Here is a 9,435-nt window from a genome sequence, read left to right on the forward strand (position 1 = left end):
ATTTTCTAAATGAAGCCCATTTTCACTGGCTTTCAACTCAATTAGAGATCAGATTCTTAACTTCTGTTTAGGGCAGGCATTCAGCCAAGTCTGTAAGTCTGTCTTTAACTCGTACTGACTTCAGTGGTAATGGTCAGGGTACCTTAGAGATGAGCATGTGCTTCAATGCCTTGATAGCCTAGGCCTGAATATCAACACAGGGCTTGGGAATTTTAATGTGTTCTACCAGGCCAAAGAAGAAGTTAAATTATAACTATTTGTTTTATAACTACCCTTAAAAATTATTGATTTAATTTTTAATTTCAATTAATATGTATTTCATTAGCATCTTAATTCCCAGGTGGATTGACTTAGCAGCAGAGAGAGGTAGAATGGGTTGGGATGTGTCAGACCCTATGAGTTTGGTCTAGTGTGGTTGGGTTTTATAGTTCCAGCCTTGAGCTGGAATGTGCCCTGTACATGTAGCACTAGAAAAAAATGACAAGATGTTACCTAGGGCTTTGGAAGCATGTAGAGCCACGGCTTGAGGTCACTGGCACCAGCCTGTTTGTGCAGTTTGTGCAGTGTAAGCAAAGGGCTGGAGCCAGGTTCCCTGATAATACATCAGGGAATCAGGTGGTCTAATGGAGCAGAGATTAGTCAGGTATATATATCTTTATAAAGCAGCAGCTGTCTCCAAATATGTTTAACTTTCACCAATGCAAGTCAGTAGCCAATTTTGCTGTTTCTTTTTAGCAAGGAGAAACACAACTAGTGTAGAAAATTTACCAAATAAGAGCTCTAAAATGCAGTTTAAAGCACAGATGTGACAAGCAACAAATGCTTTTTGAAAGGAAACGACAACCTGTGTTCTGAGAAAAACCTTCATGAATCCTGTGCACTGGTTTTCAGTTACTAGAGGGCAGCATTGTATAAACAATGAGAGTATGATAGCGTAAGGTCTGTAAGCATCTAATCACTCTGAGTTTAAATGTGGTACTTCTCAAGGATATCAGTGGTTTCTCAGTTTTATGATCAGGGTTTAATTAAAAAGGCTATTTCTACTTTGATTGCTGTCTCAGTGATGTTAACATTCATGCATCTAAATTTCCCCTGTTTCTTTTTGGTTTGTCATAAATGCTTAAGACAGTTGCCTTGGTCACTTTTTTTCTTGCAACAGTTAACATAAGTAAAGAAATTATGAGATTTTAGGAATAGTTTCCTAATTTATTTAATTTACTACATGAAAATTGTGTACAATTAATAAATTTTTCTGCTTCCCCAGTAGATTGCATCTGCAAAATATTTATGCATTGGTCCCTGAAACAGAGAACAGTAAGGTATAAAATTTGTGACAAATTATTTACTTCTTACTTATGGGTGTTGCTTTGTATTCTGTCTCAGAGGGTGTGTGTCTGCTTTATGTTGCTCCTCTTTGGCTATTCCTTATTTTGCTAATGCGATGCTTGCTGTACATACATTTTAAAACTGAGTACAGAATCAGTTTGTTCACAGTGCTCATAAACAACCAAGCACTAGAACAAGCACTAGAACAATACTTACAATAAATTTTCATTTGGACAACCAATTTTCAATTAGAAACATTTATAAAATGTAAAGATCTGAAATTCCTGCAGGTTCAGTAAAATTCTTGAGCTTTTTATGGTAGGATAGAGCTTTTTGTGGCATAGAAGTCAGCGTAAGAAAATCAGTCTTTTAAAATGTGGCAACTGATTTGGAGATTCTGGGTGGGACATCTTTATCCGGCATCTAAAAACAAAGAATGTCTCCAAATTGGGAGCTACTTCTGAATATTTTACTATAGTTGCTCTGGGTACTGCTGCTTTCAGCCTCTTGTGGAGATTTATTTTGGAGGTTGTTCATTTAACACGTTTCATAGAAACAGGCAAAAGCATCTACAGGGCTGCCCTAAGCTTCTCTCAGCTAGGCTCACTGTCAGGCATACTCCCTGTGTCCGGGCAGGGCTGGACTTCACATTCCAGCCCCGACCCTGACCGCGCAAAAGCTGTCGGTGTGCTTGATGTGGGACTGGAAGTGAGTGAGTGCTTATGCAGAGTTTATCTTGCAAGACAAACCACGTTTCATAGGAGAATCCTCAATGTCTTCTTAGGGAAACTTTATGTACTTGTAAATTAGTTTGAACCTAAGGGAAGATACCAAAAGTAACATCGGTCACAAAGTTTCTTCCATATTGTCCCACGTGCTGTCCCTGCTACTTTTAAGCCCTACTGATGCCCTTCAAGATCCATGAGGCCAGGATAATTTCTTTAAATTCCTCTGCTTGATGGCCTGCAGGACTGCCCCTGTTTCCCTGAGAGCCTGACATTCAAGTAGAATTTCTTTCCTGCAGAGTCAAAGATGGTCCCTCATCCCACCTGGTTGCTCTCATCCCCCCTGAACCAGCCTCTTACTCCTGAGTGCAGAAAGGAGAAATCTGTCGGAGAAGAGCTGAGACATAACATCCTCTCTGAATGTGAGGACTGTCATTACTTAGGCATAGTAGATATTGATGCTGATGCAAATTTCTTTCACTCAGATAAAAAAGAAGTATTAAACCATTTTAAATTAAGTTACAAAAACAAAGCCAGCTTCTAAAGAAGTGCAAATTAGCATAGTACAGTTGAAACCAATGGGGTGAACAGGCTTACACCAGGTTTCTGGTACCTCCCAGTTCTTGCAGGCTAGAATAAACTATCCCAGGGAAGGTCACCCCATCACTGTCTATTGTGTGGTTTCTTCCTTTTCTCCCTGTACCTGCCATAAACCAGCTTACGCTGGCAAGAGAGTTCTGGAGGGGGTATCACACAGTTCTAATCTCCAACATATTTCTGCAGGGGTGAGCAGCAGACTTCAGTCTCCACAGGCTGGCAATCTGCTTCCTTTCACCAGTGCTACAATCAGTTCATTTTTTAACTCTATGCCTTTATTTGCAGGCTCTCGGTATGAAATTTCTTTTGGTTGTTTGTCTAGTTTTTAGTTTCACAACTAAAGAACAAAAAACACTTTTAGACCTTCTTTTAAAACCCTTTTTTTTTTTTTTTTTTTTTTTTACTTCTGGGAATCAAAAAGCAGCCAAAGACACACAGTACTGAATAAGTCCAATTATGCTGCATTCTTGTGGTTGAGTAAGACACAGAGCAACTAAAACAAACTAACATAAACAGGGAAAGCCAAATTAAATACTTACATTTGTATAGTGCAAGAGGATCCTGGGCTCAGGAATGTAATTCAATCTTTATTTATTTTTTAAGTAGACAGTGCATAAAATAGTTGGGGATCTTTGCAATGCAACTCTAAGGTAGTGGAATACTTTTTGACTAAAGAGTCAGCTAATATAGTATTGTAAGGGGACTAAGCGTTTGCTCAGCGTGCAAGAGAGCTTTGACAAATCTAAAGAAAGGATCACCGAGTCAGTCATGGCTCTTCATAATGCAAAAGCAAATTATCAAATGAATACCTGACACCAAATGGGGAGAGAGAATTTGGGTGTCTAACTGACACATACACAATCTGCTTAGCATTGGAAGTGTGAAGTTCTACTTGAAGCAAAAATGATTGTGGTATTTAAGGAATGCAGATGTTTATCTATATGTCATTGCCACTGGGCCTTCTCACAGTCCTCCTAATAACTGTGCTGCAGAAAGAGCTTTTGGACTTCTCCAAAACAAATTTGACCTTCCCATCACTCCCCACTTCAATGTGCTTTGTACAAAAGAAGATACATGAAAAAGTAGCTGCAGCATAATATGGATGTTAGGAAATGGTCGTACACATTATTTTATAGCTGAAGATTGGGGTAGAAAGAATTCATTTGGAGGTAGTGCAATTCACTCACAAATTATTCACGCTATGCTAGTAAGTCCTGCACTGCTTCTAAGGTCTACCAGCATTGTATCAGGTGCTGGCACTGACACACGCACACAAAATGGCTATTTCCTGGTTTTAGGTTGAGGAAACTGCAATATATTAAATACTTTACTAGTTGCTTTTCCCTGCACACAAATGCCAGCAGCCATCACTGGGGTGTTTGGGGAATGAAGGAAATGTGGTACGTATTCACCAGTGAAACGGAAGGTGAATCATAACCTTCATGAAGCAGCAGTCCAATTAAGGACTATGTAGGGGATCAGTATGTCCAGATTCATCTGCCTTTATGAAGGGTTGGGTTCTGCTCAGCCTGAAGGTTGATTTCTGCTCAGTGTTAATCTCAGTAACAATAATCATCAGGAATTCCAAATCCATGAAATCCACACCCATACTCCAGATTTACCCTGTTATAATTGTGTCTAGAATTTGCCCTGAAGGCTGTGATAAAACGATAGAACTACAATGCTTCTATGGCTTAATGTAAGCATTGGGGGGGGACTCTCTCATTATCTTCCTTTGCCAAACTGTCACTCCAATCATTGCAAAGAATTTGTGTAAGTGTTTTTTATTTCTTTGAATCAGTCACTAAAGGAAGATGTCAGAGAGTGGAACCATTTGGTGTCCTGGCCAGGGATTTACACCTTACAGCTTTCTGGGGGAATAATCTGCATAACTCCGGCACTTTGCCTTACGTCAGTTATGAGGACACAGGACAAAATTTTCAAACTAGCAGGCCCAAGTGTTTGTCAGGAATTTAAAAATGTCATCCTGAATTATTTCAGCCTATCGGTCTATCAAAGCAATGTTTAACCTCCTGTTTTCCTTCCTCCTTTTTTTCTTTCTTCAAATGCCTATTTTCTTCTGCTTCCCCCTCCCCAACTGGCTGCAGCAAAGAAAATCTCTCAGGTTTTTCTGGAGTTTTTCCCCATTAATATTCAGTCTGCACAGTCTCCACATAAAAGGTTATCAACCTTGGCTTTCGCTTATACAATTAATACCGGCTTTATGTTGTAATCCCACTTCAGTTTGCTGATCAGCCTTACACCATCCCCAGCTGTTATGATATGTAAACCAAAATATCACAATGTCATTGTTAAGATCAGTGGCCTAGCTTTAGCTATTCAAATGCATATTTAGTCCCTTGTAAGAGGCTATATTTTCATATAGCAGTTTCCACAGAAACTGTTGGAGACTCAATGGTTCTGGAAATAAGGCCTCTCATTAGTGTTCCTACATAGGGATAAAGGCACTTTAGTAGAGCTGAAAAATGAAAAAAGATAATATTAGAGTTATTACTAGTTATTTCTCCTCTTGCCCCTCTGGTTCATATCCCATGTTGTTGCATCCCTGTTACCCAGCCAGCTTGAGTGCCTGAGTGGCTTCCCCACTGAGCCAGGCCAGAAGTGATCTGTCCTGTGGCAGTGAATCACTGGTGGCATTTAAACAGAATCCAAGACTCTGGACTGCTCTCATCTCTCAGCTGAAGGTCATTCTGTCTCTGTGTTACTCAAGTGATGGACTCCAATATGGATTTGGAAATAGGGCAGTTTTACCTAGACATTGTTGTCGTGGTTTTACCCCAGCTGGCAGCTGAGCACCACGCAGCCGCTCGTTCACTCCCTCCCCATCGGGATGGGGGAGAGAATTGGAAGAGTTAAAGTGAGAAAACTCATGGGTTGAGATAAAGACAGTTTAATAGGTAAAGCAAAAGCCGCGCACACAAGCAAAGCAAAGCAAGGAATTCATTCACCACTTCCCATCGGCAGGCAGGTGTTCAGCCATCTCCAGGAAAGCAGGGCTCTGTCACGTGTAATGGTTACTTGGGAAGACAAACGCCATTGCTCCGAACGCCGCCCCCGCCCCCCCCGCTGTCCTTCAAGCTCCTTATAAACTGAGCATGATGTCATATAGTATGGAATATCCCTTTGGTCAGTTTGGGTCACCTGTCCTGTCTGTGTCTCCTCCCAACTTCTTGTCCACCTCCAGCCATCCCGCTGGCAGGGCAGTGCAAGAAGCAGAAAAGGCCTTGGCCCCGTGTAAACACTGCTCAACAGTAAGTCCATAGAACAAAAATATCTCTATATTATCAATGCTGTCTCCAGCACAAATCCAAAACATATCCCCACACTAGCTACTATGAAGAAAAATCAATCCTCTCAGCTGAAACCAGGACAATTGTGTAGATTCCATACAAGATTTCCCCTTGCATATTTTTTTTTTTTTTTTTTTGAACTAATTGTCCTTGTGCACATTCACCCTGTTGCACATTCATACACTCAACCATGGAAATGTATGGAAGACCCAAGATCTTTCAGCTCTGCTAGCATCTTGTCCTTGCAGTGTTGAATTCCCACCATGATTTTTCAATGGGGAAAAAATGATGAGCTTTGTCACAGCTGAGTGCCTGTTCCTGTGGGGCATTCCTGCTTGGCTCTACTGCTGTATTGGGTTTGTGAGGCAAGGTTTTGGTAGCCGGGGGAGCTGCAGGGCCCGGAGGACCCTTGGTGGGCTGGGGTGCAGACTTCAAATCTGTAGCTGCCTAGCGGCAAAGGGGTTCATTTCCACCTTTCAGGTGCCAAAAAGGACTGTGGTGGGCTGACCTTGGCTGGACACCAGGTGACCACTAACTGCTTGATCACTCCCTCAGCTGGACAGAGGAGAAGAATATGATGAAAGGCCCGTGGGTCAAGATAAGGGCAGGGAGAGATCACTCACCAGTTACCGTCATGGGCAAAACAGACTCAACTTGAGGAAATTAGTTTAATTTATTGCCTGTCAAATCAGAGTAGAATCATAGAATCACAGAATGGTTTGGGTTGGAAGGGACCTCAAAGATCATCTACTTCCAACCCCCCTGCCATGGGCAGGGACACTCTCCACTAGACCAAAGTGGATGGCTCAAAGCCCCATCCAACCTGGCCGTGAACACTGCCAGGGATGGAGCTTCTCTTCCAAGTAATCTACATTGGTGGAGTGGGAAAGTTAGTGGATAGTAAGCATCCTAAGAGTGTAGGACTGCATATGGACAATTGCTCAAGACAGAAAGGGACATGGTTTAGTAGAGTATATGTTGAGATATATAAATTCCCAACTTGCCCTCTTCTCTACATTCAAATCCCATTAAAGATTTAGAGTCTTAGAGCTGAGTGGAGCTGACAACACAGAGTGCATTGCACCCATTTATACTGCATATGCAGCCCATATGACGAGGCAGGACATGAACACTCATCTGTGGATATTGAGAAGTGCCAAAAAATTGATCTCTCTGGAGTATTCAGGCATATACTTATACACAGGATGAACAAGCCTGTGGGCTTCTGTGTTAACACACTTCCTGGGCCTAAGTAAGTAACCTCCATTTTATAGTGTCAGGGAGCGGCTTGTAGGGTTTTGCTGCTGCCTGCAGATGTGAAGGGAGTCTGTAGCTCCTGGCTTGTCTGGCAGCACTGCTTTCTGTGCACTCGTCTGCTTCTGGACAAGGGAACCTCCACTTTTTACCTAGTGGACCATGGTAAAAATTAACAGACTAAATTTATGTTCATGATTTCCTCCTCTGCAGTATTTCTTGCAAATTGGGTACCGGAATTCCTAAAGGGCTGGGATATTCTAGATATAATTGTCAGTTTTGGGGAGGCTCACAGGATGTCCAGCATAATCAATGCCCAAGGGAAAGCCAGGAGAACAGCTGGAGCCTTGCTCATAGTGGGAGAGCTCTATTCTGTGAAAGGTAATGGAAAACTTTACTGTTCTGTTTTGGTGCTGAGTAACTTGATCTATGTGGTTATTTTTATTCTTTTCTGTTTACATTCTTAGTGCCTTTTTCTGATTTTTAGACATATATTTACTTTTTTCCTTCTATCTCCTATGGGCTCCTGGATAGAATTCTGCTGAAACCTTTTCCCACTAAAAGCACAGACAAATGCAGATTAAAGGTATATGCTTTTGCAAGAGGTCTGTATTCACACTGTCACTCTCTGGATTAAAATTGCTGTGGTTTATGTATGTGCAGCTGCTTTCTAATTAAAGCCCACATCTGCCCTGGCTTTAGCACCAGTCAACTGTAGTGAAGCCATTAGCCCTCTCTGTTTCTTCCGCTGTTTGTCCTATGGGCACACGGAAGGATAAGTGGATCAAGACATGAAAAACCAAAAGCACAGTTCTCGATCTTGCTGGGTTTATGCTCAGTAAATCTGAAGAAAGAAGAACATGGAAGCCAGGCCTCTTTCTGCTCCCTCAGTCTTAATAAGATTCTGGTTTTATAGTCTAATCTAGCACACATTCAAGGCTAGGCTGCAGTCCTTCATTCTGCTGCTCAAAGACTTTTTACATTATCATAGAATCATATCATAGAATCGTAGAATGCTTTGGGTTGGAAGGAACCTTAAAGATCATCTAGTTCCACCTCCCTGCCATGGGCAGGGACACCCTCCACTAGATCAGGTTGCCCAAAGCCCCATCCAACTTGGCTTTGCACACCTCCAGGCATGGGGAGCATGTCTGCTCCAAATCATTTAGTTGCTTACAACTGCTGGCAGGCCCCTTCTGGGAAGGACATGCATTTGTTGTGTAAAGCGGGTTACCCTGTCATCCATCCACCCAAAGGATCCCCTGTGTCAAGGGAAGGAATCCTTAGTAATTTCTCACTTGCTTTGTGTTGCTTCAGCTGTACAAAAGAAGGAGGAGAGCCCTGCGGTCTGGCTCTGGAAACTGTGCTCTTTGCTCATGTAAGACAGAGCCTCACGTCCAGTTTGCAGAATTCAGGCCATGTCATCCAGAAGGGATTTTTTTGTATGATTCCTCTAAATGATAGATGAGATAAATGAGTACAGATGAAAGTTTTGTCTCATTTCCTTGGGACTGAGCAATAAAATAGGGAATCTGTAGTATGAATTAAAAAACCACCAAAACCAAAAACTAAGGAAAATTTAGCCTCTTTGACTCTTAGAGCACTGTTTAGACTTTCAAAACTGAATCAGCGCAAGTTTGTGGCTTATTATGCAGGCTGCTCTTGATAACTTCTGAAACTTCATCCAAATGAACTATTCAGATCCTGGGTGGAGTAACACTAATGGTGATGTAACAGACCTGAGGTCAATGCATCTCCTCCCAGTGTGTGGTCTGTGAATAATATGTGGGCCTGTGGGTCCCAGAAGCAGTGATCTCTTTGTGAAAGAATTTGAAAAAAAAGGGTAGCTGTGTCACAGTTAATACTCCCATTTCCTCAAAGAATCCATTCACTGCAAAGGAGAAAGGAACATGCTCTTTTAAAGAGCACTCACAAGTGAAGACACTCTGGTTGACTGAAGTTGAGCACACCTGAAGAAAGTCTCTATTTAAAGTGAGTGCCTGCAAAATAAACTGAAGGCAATGTATGATGCAGTTTCTGAAGTCCGAACATTTTTGTTTTGATGCCTACAAATGGATTCAGTTGTAATGTGTGAGCTGTGATAATTGCAGAATCCAAGAGAGCATATTGAACAATCTCTCCTCTCTAGACATGGCTTTAAGAGCATTGCTTTTAATGTTGGGAATTTTAAAACATTAGCTCTGTTCTCTTCTTCCCTTACT

At 41.7% G+C, this 9,435-nt stretch overlaps 1 non-coding gene across 1 annotated transcript; it reads left to right on the forward strand.

The window, feature by feature from the left end:
* Window positions 1-6,355: 6,355 nt before the first annotated feature.
* Window positions 6,356-6,442, forward strand: TRNASTOP-UCA (transfer RNA opal suppressor (anticodon UCA)). Its single transcript has one exon. It is a non-coding gene; the product is annotated as a tRNA-Sec (tRNA).
* Window positions 6,443-9,435: the final 2,993 nt, after the last annotated feature.

This window comes from Balearica regulorum, chromosome 11, assembly GCF_011004875.1.
Source record: "Balearica regulorum gibbericeps isolate bBalReg1 chromosome 11, bBalReg1.pri, whole genome shotgun sequence".
Taxonomy (NCBI): domain Eukaryota; kingdom Metazoa; phylum Chordata; class Aves; order Gruiformes; family Gruidae; genus Balearica; species Balearica regulorum.